Below are 17,146 nucleotides of genomic sequence, written 5' to 3'. Positions count from 1 at the left end.
GCCTATCATCATGAGTGTTTATTTTAACTAGATCATTCAGCACTCACTGTACTGATGTCAAAAATAGTAGGCCATTTATATGGACCTTCAGTCAGACACCATGAAATATTGATTTTTACATGGGTTTCATCATTCTGGAAATTTTTGACGTTCAGCCTAGAATCCCAATAGTGTTACCAATTAGTCACATTAAAGTTTTATGTCATTTGAAGAAAAGCAGATTTATAATTTTTGAAAACATAGTCAACACTTATCTACTTAATCTCTTAATTTTCTTAATGAGGAAAAAAAATAGAGACAAGGGGATAAACAAAGTAGGTTTGTTTGTTTTTTTTTTTAAGGCTGTAAACCATCTTCTCCGACTCTTAAGGACAAATTGACAGGACCCTTTGCTTCTTTTTTTTTTTTAATAAATTTATTTATGTATTTATTTTTGGCTGCGTTGGGTCTTCGTTGCTGCACGCAGGTTTTCTCTAGTTGCGGCGAGTGGGGGCTACTCTTCGTTGGGGTGCCCCGGCTTCTCACTGAGATGGCCTCTCTTGTTGCGGAGCACGGGCTCTAGAGCGCAGGCTCAGTAGTTGTGGTGCACGGGCTTAGTTGCTCTGCCGCATGTGGGATCTTCCCGGACCAGGGCTCTAACCCATGTCCCCTGCATTGGCAGGTGGATTCTTAACCACTGCGCCACCAGGGAAGCCCAAAGTAGTTTTTTGAAATGTGAATATATTTCATACTCCAGGAATCAGACTAAAAGAAATATATTTATATAATTCTTGGAATCTGCGCAAATATTCATATCTCAGTGTGTCATTTCCACTATATTATCAATACTATGTTCCACTGAATATGCTTTTTCCTCTCACTTGGATCATCACAGAATTCTTGATTGCATGAGCTTTGTTTCAGGTGACTCTCTTGTCTTTGTGATCCTCAGAAATTCAAATGCTTCAGATTAACTACCTTGGGGTTGAACTGAATCCTGTTTTATTGGCTGTCTTCAGGCCAAGGCAACACCCCTACCAAAAGCCTCCACTTAATCCTCAGGTCATTATATTCTCCATTGGTCTCCCAGAAGGAGGATGCCAAGACACCTTGGTCACCATCTGTTTGGGGAAGAGCTCAGCTTGCTATTCTTCTGGGAGGATTTGGCATTCTGAGGAAATTTTCATCTAAACCTGCCTCCTCCCTGTCCTCTTTGTGGCATCCACTTCTGCTTAGAAGCAGGGGATGCACAGCTTAATTTTACTCAGTTGCACCTAATTAATTTTCTCATCTGTTAAGTTGCTTTTGTCATCTCAGCTTGGTTTTGATTGCACTCTGCTAAGGATAAGGATTCAAAGCCTGAATGTAAGCATGGGTACTCCTGTGATCTTTACCACAGCAGCTCCTTTCCCATGCTCTTGGTGCCAAAACTTCTAAACTTACTTTGATATTTCTCCTTCTAATATAATGGCATTTCTTTCTGCTGACTCCTTTTCACTTAATACCCTTACTTCAACATATGCTTTTCTGCCTTAAGCATTTTCCCACATATTGCTAAAGGGAATGTTGCAGGTACTGCTCTAGCATTGTTCCTGCTGTGTATCCCAGGTTAGAAATCACAGAAACTATGGATACCAGCAAGATACCAAAAATTATCCAAATACATACACATACACGCATGTCTACGTATATAAATAAATGTTTTTATGCTAGATTTATAATGCTAAGAGGTAAACTCTCAACCTCTTTCGTTTATGTCACAGGCAGGAACATAATCTAGAAGAAAAGAACTATTTGGTTATTTAACATTCTAAGTATTCACTTAATTTCTAATACCTGGGAATTAAGGATGGTCCTGGAAATGAAGAAATATTTAGCTCTTTATATTTTCATACATCCATACAAATATCCAACAATTCCATTAGGTCAGGCATATTTAACACATCTGTTTCAAGACAAAATGTCTAAAGGAAACCAGTAGAAATACTATATTGTTACTTAAGAAACTCTTAAGTAGCTTAATACTAATTTTAACCAAAAATGATTTATGCTACTATTACAAAAATTAGTACCTGAGACCAACTCTCTTATACATAAGATAAAGTATTTATCACACAGAATTCTTGCAGTAATACACTAGCTTGGCATCGTTCTCTTCTTTAGCTTTCTCAGGGAAGATTAATAGAAACTAGAATTTTTCTTAACTCTGCTGTCATCTTTTCCATGTCTTCGTCTTTGACTTTTATCTATTTTTCTGTTATAGAATCCCTATATTGCTGACAACTTTAGAGAGATGTCCCTATTTTTTATGAAGGCAGTTTCTTGTAAAAGTGATAGTCTATTTCCCAGCTGCCCTTTTGCATCCTCCTCAGTCAAGAATAGTTGTCCTGGGAAGTGGGATTCCAACAAGCTACTAGAGATTCTGACATTTAGGTTTGTATATTACCTTCCTAGTGAAAATGAACTCTACCTTCCTGGCATACCTGTTTTCAAGTTCCAACTTCCTCAGTATTCACATTGGCTGAATCCTGCAGAGGGATCTCCTTACCTGAATTTTTAAAAAATTTGTTTTATCAAGTCTAGTTGATTTACACTGTTGTGTTAATTTCTGCTGTACAGCAAAGTGATTCAGTTATATATATATATATATATATATATATATATATATATATATATATATATACACACACACACATTCTTTTTCATATTCTTTTCTATTATGGTTTATCTCAAGGTATTGAATAAAGTTCCCTGTGCTATACAATAGGACCTTGTTGTTTATTCACTCTATATACAATAGTTTGCATCTGATAATTCCAAACTCCCAGTCCATCCCTCCCCCACCCTCCCTCCCCCTTGGCAACCAAAAATCTGTTCTCTATGTCTGTGAGTCTGTTTCATAGATAAATTCATCTGGGTCATATTTTTGATTCCTCATATAGGTGCTATCATATGGTATCTGTCTTTCTCTGTCTGACTTACTTCACTTAGTATGATAATCTCTAGGTCCACCCATGTTGCTGCAAATGGCATTATTTCATTCTTTTTTTATGACTGAGTAATATTCCATTGTATATGTATATATACCGCATCTTCTTTATCCATTCATCTGTCAATGGACATTTAGGTTATTTCCATGTCTTTACTCTGGATGTTTGATTTCTACATTTTCTTCTCAGCCATTGCTAGAGCCAAACATTTGACAAGAATGTTTCTCCCCTGAACAATAAATGTTTCTAAGATTAATTTTTTCTCCTCTAGAATAACTCTATTTCATCATTTGGATTAATGACCCTCAGGGACCATTTGGGGCATTAAAAGCACACCTCCTCCATTTTTTTTTTAATGTGGCACTATTAAAGAATCAAACATGTATTGTCCTAAAATGTTAGAAACTGATGAGCTTTTCCAGAAATTCCTTCCCAGCTGTCATGCTTAACACTATTTTTCAGTGTAGCTGAATCTCCCTTTTGTCAGAGTCCCCACAGAAACTTGCTCACACTTCCTGCTGCTTTCTGGGCCAAATTCTTGACTCCCTATCTATAATCCCATTCTGCAGAGAGCATACCCCTCCGACATGAGTGTAATGAGAGAAAGAAAGGTAAATACCAGCTGCCTATGTTGTTCTGAACCACAATACGGAGTACCAGGTGAAGAGGATGCACTTTTTTTCCTCTTTTGGGTCCTTGAATTCTAGGCTTTCTTTCCATGCATTGAAGTCTATTACATTAGCCAAAGCAACATTCACAATTATATGTTTATTACTTAGCACTGACCTAGAACAAAAAGATGAGCTGTGTTCCTGGCAGGGTGGTAGAGAAGTGGGGGGGAGGGTGGGTTTGGGGAGGTAGGAGGTCTCTCTCTTTCTTTAATATATATTAGTTATGTTTTTCCTACATGACCTTTAACAGAAAATCATCCCACATCTCCATGAATACTCTCCAGGGAACAACTAACCAGCCTAGTATGGGTCTTATTTGCTGTTTACTTCATTTAGCTGTGTTTTTATCACCATGATATTACTAGCATAAAGTGGTGGTTCTGTTGCCAAGGTAACTGAGATGTTTAACTCCACTTGTTATAATCTCTACTGAGTTCTTGGCTGTCCTCACTTTTTTAAATTTTTTTTTGAGCAAAGAATGAGATCCATTTCTTATTTCTCCATACTTTCTTTGCTGATTATCTCTTCACCAAGGTGTTGTTCTCACTCCCATTCAAGTCTAAATGAACTATAGTTTCTCATGCACATACTAATTTATTTACTTTAATTATAATTGCTTACCTTAATGCCTTTTGTCTCCTCCAATGGCATAGATATTTCCTCCAATCATTATTTCTCACTCGTAAAAAGCCACCCATTATTTATATTTAAGGAATTAACAAAAGAAGGTGAGAAAAAATGTGGAATGAAAAAGGGTGGTCAGAGTTTTGGAAGGCAAATCAAAAAGGCAATGGATCTCAAAAGGCAAAGGACAGGATCAAGAAGGAGGGATGATCAAGCTTAGCAAATAATAGAGACCAGTGATATGCTTGTAGAGAGGAGGGAATTTTAGTAGAACAATTTGAATGTTTAAATCCAATATGCTATATTTTCCAAAAGTTTACTTCATATTGAATATTTCCCCACACATACTCAGTAAATGGCTATTTTATAACTGACAGTGACTGTAGCGGTATATGCTTCACTTCAAAACCAAACCAAACCAAACATATGTTTTGGGTGCAGTGTTAAACCTTTACTTCTCCTGATGACATTTGATTACTAAAATATCAACTAATTAAAAATAAAGAAAACAAGAAATAGAAAAGGAAGTAGAAATGGTCAGAAAGCATTGCCACTAGGGAATGTAGATGGGACTGAAAACATCTGAGGTGATAATCAAATTTTGCAGATCCATTTAGTTTTGACCATTATTTTCAGTGAGAACAGTATTTATTATTCAGCAGTCAAATAACAAAAAATTTCAAATGGCCTGTGAGTTTTCTGACTGAGATAGATACCTTCCAAAATGCCACTTTCTCCCATACCTTTTTCCCAATGATCCACTCCTGGTTTTCTCATCCTTCCACAGCCCCCTTTCACTTTAAATCTGGGCTGGCCTATGGAACCAAGAGTGTGCAGTGCAGATGACCATGCGGCATCTCTGAAGCTGCATCATGGAACTCTGTGGCTTCTGCCTGGAATATTTGGAATCTTCGGTGTTAGAACATAACGTCTTGGAATCCAGTCACCATGTCTTAGGTAGCTCAGGCCACATGTAGCAATTGTGTGGGCATCTGTAATTGACAAATCCACTGAGCAGCCAGATAGACAGCATCAACTACCAGCCAACTGAGTGAGCCTCCTTGGGCTTCCAGCACTGTCAAGGCCTCAGATAACAGCAGTGTCATCTTACAACTGATTGCAATTGCTTGAAAAACCCCAAACAAAACTGACTCAAATAAGTTTAGCAATTCACCAGTCATGAAAGGTAAAAATGTACTGCAGTTTTAAGCCACTAAGTTTTGAGTGTTTTGTTATGCAGCAATAGATCAGCAAAATAGATCTTAAGAAGATGCTTCACTGCAAACTGTCACTTCTCTCTAGCCTCCAAATTCCACACCCTGTTCCAAAAAAAAGTATTTAAGAAAACCTCAGAAAGCTGAAAGACACAATTGCACTTGCATGAAAGAGACATTACAGGATTAAACCACCAATTACTTTAATTCTGATATAAATTGTCATTTCGCTGAAGTTAACTTTAGTCAAAGTTGTGTTGGCTTACATGAAGACACATCTAGATGTATAAGAAATCAACTCAACTGTTGAAATTACAGATGGTTACTTTTAAATGTTATAGTATTTCTAAAGTTCCCATTGCTTGTCCTAAAATAATAAAGGTTGTGTCTTTTTGTCTTGATGTTGGCTGTCAAATAGATAATATCTGAGTAAATTTCCTTTCGGAGTTTTATGGGAGCAGAGTTTTGAGTAGTTTTGTTTCTTAGTATGTGTTTTAAAAATTTATTATGTTGGTTTTATTTTGTTCTTTTAGTTTGCATCATCATAAAAGTGACATATCTTCATGGAAGAAAGTACAGATATCCAAAATTAGGTAACAAAAACTCTACAGAATTTGACTTTTTATGAGAAAACACAAATTTTGAGTGCATATGCATTATTATGTATTTTTGTAGAACATTTGATTCTGCTGATATTTTGTTATATCTGTGCTTTTTATACATATTAATAACTATGAACATATTTTTCTGACATTAACTATACTATTATATCATAATTTTAGTGGCTTCATGATTTTTTATTTTATAGATATATGAGGATATATTTAGCAATTCCTATCTAGGTATTTTTATAATCATGAAAAAGGTTGAAAGTGATCAACTTTTGTATTTTAAAACTAATTCCATACGTAAAATTAAATAATTAGCTAGAATACTTATACTTTAGTAATAATTATTATATGGCTAGCCAGCCCCCATCCTCATTAAAAGAAAATACCAGAATATATACCTGTTCATTTGGATATAAATGCATTTATTCTCTTTTGTCTATTCTAAGAACATTCACTCTATTAATGAGTGTAGGACTTACAAAGGCATATTCTGTCGCACTTATTCAATCAAAACAAGAAAGAAATGTATTTATTCAATCGAAATAAATGGCAGAGAAGAGGAAGATAAGTGAATTGGTGTATTACAAAGTCTTTTAGAATAAGAAATTAACATTGAATTGCATATGTATTTTACTTTTAGTATGCTAGAGAAATACTGAATTGAAAGTTATATCTCAAAAGGTCTGTAGGAATAGGAATTGAATCATTTACTAAATTATTAAATTGTGCTCTAAGAGTCATTAGCTTAAAAGTTTATTATTGGATTAATCTATGCTGTCACAGGATTCTTTCCATATTTAATATTCTTTTCGGACTCTTCTACATTTTCTGAAGGTTATAAAGGGCTTAAGAATGACATCATGAGAGGACGGTTTTTCTTTTGTTCAGGTTAGTTTATACACAGGACTGAACTACAGGCAAAGCAGGAAGGATATTTCAGAATTTCACATGTCCACATTACAGTGATTTTTTTCCCTATAGTTCCTCTGTGAAATGAAGCCTTGGAACATAAGCTCTGTGTGCCTGCTTTTAGATAAGAGGGTGTTCATTTTATTCTTTAACTTGTTTAATTTATTTATTTAACTATATTCCCTGGTTCTTTGGTTTGTAGAGAAGAGTTTAGCTTTACTGGATAGAAAACAGGCCAGATTTATAGTCACTCTGTTGATATCTTTGCATACAAAGAATGTTGACTACTGGTTATCAGAATTTTCTTCTTGAATCAGGAAAAGCTGTATAGCTCTTCTTGAATATCCCATGGATACTCACTTTCAGAATACCTAAAGCTGAACTCATTACTTTTTTTTTGAATGTGCCCTTCTCCTTTATTTCTCATCCTGGTGAATGATACTAGTCAATTAAAGACCTGGGATCTTCCTAGATACATATACGTTATTTCACTGGCTTTTACACTGGTTTTCCCGTTTCCTGTCTGGTCACATCCTAATCCATTCTACTATTATTGCAAAATAGCTCTAAAATTCAAATCCATTCATAATATTCCCTTGTTTAAAAGTACTTAATGGTGCCCCAATATTCAGAAGTTACAGTTTAAAGTCTTTATTTTAACATATAAGAAGGGCCTTCATCATATGATTTTTGCTTAAAATTTCTCTCTACTACTCTTCATATACACTTGCGCTAGTTTAAATTATGTTTAGCTGCTATTAACACAAACTCAAAAATAGATTTTTAAAGCAAATATCATTTTACTTCTCGTAAGAAAAAATAAGCCCAACTACCTGTATCCCAGGCAGCAGGATAGAGAAAGGGTCAAAATAGGTTGTGCCCCCTTCCTTAAGGATTCTTCCAGAGGACATAAAACTGATCTTGCATATCTTTGGCCAAAACTTAATTATGTAGCCCTACTTATGTTTAAAGAAGGACTAGATATTCATGTGATTAAGAGTCAGAGAGCATTGATAGAGGAATAAAGGTAAGTAATATTTGATAGGCAGCTAGAAATTTTTCTTCAGCCTGTCTAACCAAGATGTATGGAATGATTTGCTTTCTGAACATGTGATGTTTCTTGGAGACTCATGGTGCTCTGTCTAGAAGGCCTTATTCCTTCTTCATTCAGCTAAATTCTGTTCATTCCTCAGAGTCAATTGGGGTCTCCAGGAAATTTTCTGTGCCACTCTCAGTCTTATTTACTAGGTTAGTACTCTATTTATACCTATATTATTATCACTTCTCACTCTAAATACTTTATAGAACTATTTAATTTTTAGTATACAAATATGAATTTTTTGTTATCATTGCTTGTTTTACCAAATTTTATATTTTTATACATTTAAGCCCAAAGTCAAGTCCTTACTGGAATTATATAAATATAAGGATATATGAGATACCAGAAAAGTTGATGAGAAGGGAATTTTTCACCCTTATTTGAATCTGAGAGAAGACAATAAACAGATTCTGGGAAGTGTTGTTTTACATATATGATCTTTTTAGTCTTGCCAGTTTTTATAAGATGACCTCTAAGAAAAAAGATGCCTTTTAACCATGTTTCATTTTTTTCTATATAAAATAAAATCTAAACTCTTTTGTGTTTCATTTTGTTTTTTTGGCCCAAAAATTGTGATGTAAAAAGATTAAAATCCTCTACTGCCTTTTTCTAAGTTAAAATGTATGGAAAACTTAAAAACCTCAAAGAATATGTGTTTATAGACATTGAACATTTTACATAGATGCTTTATTTAGATTCTCAAGCCCAACGAAAAATAAATACTTGATTACGTGTGACTTCATAGTATATCTTCCTGGAGAGAAAGCTATTAGGCTGACCAGTGGTCATCCACAAAATGGGGGATGTGTGCTGCCCCTAAGAAAAAGACTCATTGGGTTAAACACACAGCAATAGATGTATAGTAAAAAGCAGAGTGCTTCTGAAAGATAAATGGGAGTTGGATAGAAGTAATTTTAGTAGTATGGAATAGGAATGTGACCCTGTCCCGAATCTGTTACATTTAGATGGCAACAAAACAAAGTTTGTACTAAATACTCAAGTAAGAAAGAAAGACAACACGAGCAAAGGAAATATTAAAGTTTTCTTACAAAATAAAAATGCCATTACCATAAAAAATACATTTCTACATGGCACTCAGTCTTAAGAAGATCGTTAATAACTGTATTTGAGAATTACTTGTTTCATGTATAATACTGGAGTAATGTTCAAATATTTAAACACATGAAGAATGAATCACACTTAAATCCTTGGTAAAATCTCCTGTACCTACATATCCTCCAGCAAGTGCATTTTTATCATGGGAGGTGTGAGTTTCCTTAAATGTAAAGTTTTCCCTTTTAGTGGTTACCACCTTTCTTTTTCATTCTTACTGATGATCTTAATAGTCTCTGAGATGTGTGTAAGAACTTTTTTCCTGTACATTTTAATTTCTTTTCATTTTGACTAGTTAAAACTAAAATTAGGAATTACTGATGTTAAATGATATCATAAAAAAGTGAAAAATAGACTTTAGACATCTCTATTGATGGCCAGGACAAAAGAAATAAGATGAAAATACCTGATTCAATGTAAGAAAAATAATTATAAATATGAAGGGTAAATATTATATACATTAAAACTTTTCTAAACTTCAGCAATTAAGATTTGGTAAAAAGTAAACCATAATAGGCCAATTTTAAGGTTAACTTAAAACTGAATTTTAGTGGGTGGAAAAATAATGTGTAAACAAATACCAAAATCAAGTATTTCGAGGAGAATGGTCCCATAACTTTAGATATTAAGCCACTTTTATAGTATTTTATGTTTCCTTTTATATAAGCCATACTTGGAGAACATGTTAATAATAATCATTCTAATTAATTTTTGAAGATTCCCTAAGATCATGGGGTGTATTGTGAGCTGAGAATTTTGCAGACTCAGGGCTGTGAATTAGACTGTCTGTGCTCACCCAGGGTCTACCACTTAATATGTGTGTGACTTTAAGCAAATTTTTCAACTCTCAATATTTTAACTAGAACAACTCTAACTAGTTAAAGTTACTATATGTAACTGAATATATATATTTTCTAAGTTTTTTCATAATTTAGATGCCCCTTAGTTTAATTTCTAGAATAGTAGTTTGTCTCAGCTATATGTTCTCTCTTTCTCCTTCCCCCCAAAATCATTGATTATAATGCAGTTTTGAGCAAACCCAATATTTGCAAATTTTATCAGAATTTATTCCAACTTTATTTAATGATTTCAGTGGTAAATTGCATAAATGATTGATATCAGTGCTTCCAATCTGACAACTATTTCTACCAACATATTAAACAGTCTATAGTTACTGTATAGGAAGGTATCATAATAGAGCTCTAAGATTTCAAAAATAATAGGACAAACTAAGATGACTTCTGAAATTCAAATGAATACAAATCAATGCATCTTAGATAAGACATTTACCGAAGAGCCCACTGTTTTCCTTCCACACTCCCACACCTCTGTGAATAGCTCCTTTATTGAAACATCATCAAGTTATCTTAATTTGGTTATATCATTTATTATATGCTGTGATCCTCACTGATTCAATAATTAGCACCAGAAGTGGCCCCATGCAACAAATTATGAAAATGGAAGTATGACTTGTTTTTCTCATGTATTTAAGCAGTCTTAGGATAATCTCATTGTTGGGGAAATGTGACACATGTAGTCCCTGGCATGCAGTTTCATCATAATTATTCAAATCATTTCTGGTGTTATATAGAGTGAAATGCAGGAGGAGGGCAAGGTGGTAAGAATTCAAATGACTGTGACAATTAGGTGCCATAGTAACAAGGATAAATACAAAATTGGATAGGCACTTGGCTTCTTCTGACATTCCCAGAGAGCAAATATAGGAGAAAAAAAAACTGAAAAGTTATGAAGGTACAAATTGCAATCTGTGTCAAGAGCCAGAAGGCCTCCATGGCTTTGTAGGAGTTTCTATTCACCTGTAGTCACCAGGCAGTTACAGCTAAGGACCAAGCCAGTATCTAATTGTAAGGGTAGGAAAGTTTCAGTTTCGATTAAAGGCTAAATTCTACTGAATCTCTTATGCTAAGGTAGGGATTGGCTATCTATGATTCTCAGGCTACCACCTCTTTTTGTAAATAAAGTGTTATTAGAACAGTCATAACATTGGTTTACATGATATCAATGGCAGAGTTTGACAGAGTTGAGTTTTTCCTACAGAGACTCTATGATCCACAGTACATAAACTATTTATTATCTTGCCCTTTGAAGAAAATGTGAACTCCTGTACCACAGAAATGACCCTGAGACATGGGATGGAGTCTTTGAGCAAATGCTGAGTCGAGAAAGACTAACTTCCAAAATCTATGGACTACCATTACCTGTGAAGGCAGTACTACTCCCACTTTTCAGGAAACCATCCCTTTTCTGTATAAGAAACTTAGGTTAGGGAAACAGTTGCCTTATGAGCACCTCTACCACCTGTCATGTAACAACAAGACTTAGGTAATCCTGAAAGAGGAGTACAGGGAGATAACAACAACAAGCTTTGACAACAAGCTTTTACACTAAAACCAAACCAAAACAAACAAACAAACAAAAAAACCTAAAAGAACATTTCAATTTGTATTAGTAAGACCCTGAAGAGCATGAGAGGAAATGGGAGTTAGATAAAAGTAATAAAATATAGCATTCAGTTTGGACAAATTCATTGGCATGGGTATACTTATCCATGTTTGGGGATTTCATGTGTTGGTTTGATCTACTGAGAGTGCTGTTAATAGTCTAGTAGGTTAACTAATTAAAGACAGGACTCAGTGGTGACCTATAATCAATAAAGTCAGACTCTTGGAGTTTCTCTTATACTCTAGAGAAGGGAGTTTCAAGGCTCAAGAAATGAAAATGTTAGAATTAATCTATTTTGAGCAACCTAATCAGCCTCTTGATAACCATGACTCCTAAGAGGGCCCAGAGCATACACCCTTCTCCAAGGTATTCAAAAAGTATTGACCTGGAACAATCGCCTTTTTTGAAGAATTCCATGGTGTCTATTATCTAGAATGGTGTAGGAATTAAAGAAATTAATGCCACCATAAAGGAAGATGATGATTCCTAGGACAGTTTCATTTTAATTGCTGACAACCTGTGAAACTGAGGCACAGGAAAGTAAAGTAACTTGCCCACATTTACCCAGCTGGTTTATAAACAGAGGTAGGAGCCTAATTTTGGCAGTTTGAATCCAGACTTCTTGTTTTTAGCAAATACACAATATTGCCCTTCAGACAGTGAGGAAGTTAGCCAATGGAAATGGAAAGGGAGTGTTTGTGTCAGAAGAAACAGCATTATTTCCTGTAAAAGTGTCAGATTTTCTGGTGGGAGAGAGAGGATGTGTTGTCATGGTAAGAGAGAATGAAATATAAAAGAGATAATTAGGAATTTCAGAGTTAACATACTATTTGACCAAAAAAAAAAAAAAGAAGATAAACTTGTAAATCAATTTTTTTGAAAGAGAGAGAACAATTTTCTGGTTTCACTGGCATATCAAGAATTCAGTTTGATTACTTGGGCATTTGCAGCAGAAAATTGTTGAACGTGTTGTTTCTTTGAGTCATATACATTTCCATGAAATGCCAGTTACATCATGCATATGGAAAATTGGGGGTGCTGATGACTATTAGGAAATAAGAAATGAGATATTTTAGTATAAGAAATAATTGGGTATCTCAACTATAAAAATAAGCTACCAAGTTTAGGGGACTGAACTATAGCTGTGGAATTGCATGTAGAGTGCAAAGTTTGTTTATCTGTTTATAACTTAGGTAATGAGTTTTGCTACCCAAGGGTGGGAAGAAATTCTGTAAAGGAATTAAAAATTCTGAGACCTTCCTTTATGATTTTCAGGAATAATGATCCAAGAGCAATCCAAGAGAGGCCTGTGGCCTCCATTTTCCTTGGAGTGAGGTTAGATGAACTGAGGAAAAAAGCAGAAGTGACATGACTTTGTCTCAATCATAGAGAGCAGAATTACAGTAAGGATTTTGGATTACCATGACTGGGCATTGCTACAGGGCCTGAGCACACATTAATCTTTGAATGAAAACGGGAATTAACACTATATTTAGTCTGTAATACACTACGTAATACCTACAAAAGGAAATTGCATGTTAATATTTGAAAGTAACTGGAAAAGCTATGGATCAGCCCAAGCATTAGTCAAAGCAAAGAAGGATGTTTTAACTGTTCTGGTTCAAAAGGACAATGGTGATTAAAAAAAAAAAAAAAAAGTTGCTCTTGATTTACACCTTTTGGAGTCCAGTACCTCAATAAACTGAAAAGGACTTTACCAGATGGAAAGCTTCAGCTGCATGGTTACCTGCAGTCCTTATAGGAAATTCCTGAGTTATCACATTTTATGCTTAGAATGAGTAGTTTTCTGAAGAAAGTAAGGCTAATCATGGTTAATTTACTCTCTCGATGGGTGACAGAGCTTATCAAACATACAGCAACAATTTCATGCCAGATTTCCCTGACTCAGCAAGTCATTACTCTATATTCTACTACTGTCCGATTGATATATAATCATCTGTATCAATCCTTGAACTCAACTGACCACTTGGTTATTTTAAATGTCAATGGAAGCATTTGAAATAAGAGCCTAATGAATGGCACATTGATACTTAGGTATGAGTTTAGTCATCCCAAATAAGTGGAAAAAGGCAATATAGCATAAAACCTTGCTCTTAGATTTGTTTAACCTTATTTTTTTTATTTTTAAAAAATTTTTAACATCTTTATTGGAGTATAATTGCTTTACAATGGTGTGTTAGTTTCTGCTTTATAACAAAGCAAATCAGTTATACATATACATATATCCCCATATCTCTTGCCTCTTGCGTCTCCCTCCCTCCCACTCTCCCTATCCCACCCCTCTAGGTGGTCACAAAGCACCGAGCTGATCTCCCTGTGGTATGCGGCTGCTTCCGACTAGCTATCCATTTTACATTTGGTAGTGTATATATGTCCATGCCGCTCTCTCACTTTGTCCCAGCTTACACTTCCCCTCCCCATGTCCTCAAGGCCATTCTCTAGTAGGTCTGCATCTTTATTCCCGTCCTGCCCCTAGGTTCTTCATAACCAATTTTTTTTTCTTTTTAGATTCCATATATATGTGTTAGCATACGGTATTTGTTTTTCTCTTTCTAACTTACTTCACTTTGTATGACAGACTCTAGGTCCAGCCACCTCACTACAAATAACTCAATTTCTTTTTATGGCTGAGTAATATTCCATTGTATATATGTGTCACATCTTCTTTATCCATTCATCTGTCGATGGACACTTAGGTTGCTTCCAGGTCCTGGCTATTGTAAATAGAGCTGCAATGAACATTGTGATACATAACTCATTTTGAATTATGGTTTTCTCAGGGTATATGCCCAGTAGTGGGATTGCTGGGTCATATGGTAGTTGGATTTTTAGTTTTTTAAGGAACCTCCATACTGTTCTCCATAGTGGCTGTATCAATTTACATTCCCACCAACAGTGCAAGAGGGTTCCCATTTCCCCACACCCTCTCCAGCATTTATTGTTTGCAGATTTTTTGATGATGGCCATTCTGACTGGTGTGAGGTCATACCTCATTGTAGATTTGATGTGCATTTCTCTAACGATTACTGATGTTGAGCATCCTTTCATGTGTTTGTTGGCAATCTGTATATCTTTGGAGAAATCTCTGTTTAGGTCTTCCGCCCATTTTTGGATTGGGTTGTTTGTTTTTTTGATATTGAGCTTCATGAGCTGCTTGTAAATTTTGGAGATTAATCCTTTGTCAGTTGCTTCATTTGCAAATATTTTCTCCCATTCTGAGGGTTGTCTTTTTGTCTTGTTTATAGTCTCCTTAGCTGTACAAAAGCTTTTAAGTTTCATTAGGTCCCATTTGTTTATTTTTGTTTTTATTTCCATTACTCTAGGAAGTGGGTCAAAAAGGATCTTGCTGTGGTTTATGTCAAAGAATGTTTTTTCTATGTTTTCCTCTAAGAATTTTATAGTGTTTGGTCTTACATTAAGGTCTTTAATCCATCTTGAGTTTATTTTTGTGTATGGTGTTAGGGAGTGTTCTAATTTCATTCTTTTACATGTAGCTATCCAGTTTTCCCAGCACCACTTATTGAAGAAGCCATCTTTTCTCCATTGTATGTTCTTGCTTCCTTTATCAAAGATAAGGGGACCATATGTGCATGGGTTTATCTCTGGGCTTTCTATCCTGTTTCATTGTTGTATATTTCTGTTTTTGTGCCAGTACCATACTGTCTTGATTACTGTAGCTTTGTGGTATAGTCTGAAGTCCAAGAGCCTGATTCCTCCAGCTCTGTTTTTCTTTCTCAGTTTGCTTTGGCTATTCAGGGTCTTTTGTGTTTCCATATGAATTTCAAACTTTTTTTGTTCTAGTTCTGTGAAAAATTCCATTGGTAGTTTGTTAGGGATTGCATTGAATCTGTAGATTGCTTTGGGTAGTATAGTCATTTTCACAATGTTGATTCTTCGAATCCAAGAACATGGTATATCTCTCCATCTGTTTGTATCATCTTTAATTTCTTTCATCAGTCATATAATTTTCTGCATACAGGTCTTTTGTCTCATTAGGTAGGTTTATTCCTAGGTATTTTATTCTTTTTGTTGCAGTGGTAAATGGGAGTACTTCCTTAATTTCTCTTTCAGATTTTTCATCATTAGTGTATAAGAATGCAACAGATTTCTGCACATTAATTTTGTATTCTGCTACTTTACCAAATTCATTGATTAGCTCTAGTAGTTTTCTGGTAGCATCTTTAGGATTCTCTATGTATAGTATCATGTCATCTGCAGACACTGACAGCTTTACTTCTTATTTGCCGATTTGGATTCCTTTTGTTTCTTTTTCTTCTCTGATTGCTGTGGCTAAAATTTCCCAAACAATGTTGAATAATACTGGTGAGAGTGGGCAACCTTGTCTTCTTCCTTATCTTAGTGGAAATGGTTTCAGTTTTTCACCATTGAGGACAATCTTGGCTGTGGGTTTGTCATATATGGCCTTTATTATGTTGAGATAAGTTCCCTCTATGCCTACTTTCTGGAGGGTTTTTATCATAAATGGGTGTTGAATATTGTCAAAAGCTTTTTGTGTGTCTACTGAGATGATCATATGGTTTTTATTCTTCAATTTCTTAATATGGTGTATCACATTGATTGATTTGTGCATTTTGGAGAATCCTTGCATTCCTGGGATAAACCCACTTGATCATGGTGTATGATCCTTTTAATGTGCTGTTGGATTCTGTTTGCTAGTGTTTTGTTGAGGATTTTTGCATCTATGTTCATCAGTGATATTGGCCTGTAATTTTCTTCCTTTGTGACCTCTTTTTCTGGTTTTGGTGTCAGGGTGATGGTGACCTTGTAGAATGAGTTTGGGAGTGTTCCTCCCTCTGTTATATTTTGGAAGAGTTTGAGAAGGATGGGTGTTAGCTCTTCTCTAAATGTTTGATAGAATTCACCTGTGAAGCCATCTGGTCCTGAGCTTTTGTTTGGTGGAAGATTTTTAATCACAGTTTCAATTTCAGTGCTTGTGATTGGTCTGTTCATATTTTCTATTTCTTCCTGGTTCAGTCTTGGATGGTGTGCTTTTCTAAGAATTTGTCCATTTCTTCCAGATTGTCCATTTTATTGGCATAGAGTTGCTTGTAGTAATCGCTCATGATCCTTTGTATTTCTGCAGTGTCAGTTGTTTCTTCTCCTTTTTCATTTCTAAATCTATTGATTTGAGTACTTTCCTTCCTTTTCTTGATGAATTGACCTAATGGTTTATCAATTTTATTTATCTTCTCAAAGAACCAGCTTTTACTTTTATTGATCTTTGCTGTGTTTCCTTCATTTCTTTTTCATTTATTTCTGATCTGATCTTTATGATTTCATTCCTTCTGCTAATTTTGGGGGTTTTTGTTCTTCCTTCTCTAATTGCTTTAGGTGTAATGTTAGGTTGTTTATTTCAGATGTTTCTTGTTTCTTGATGTAGGATTGTATTGCTATAAACTTCCCTCTTAGAACTGCTTTTGCTGCATCCCAT

This window comes from Balaenoptera borealis, assembly GCF_965194805.1.
Source record: "Balaenoptera borealis genome assembly, chromosome: 4".
Taxonomy (NCBI): domain Eukaryota; kingdom Metazoa; phylum Chordata; class Mammalia; order Artiodactyla; family Balaenopteridae; genus Balaenoptera; species Balaenoptera borealis.
This window is presented reverse-complemented; position numbering follows the sequence as displayed.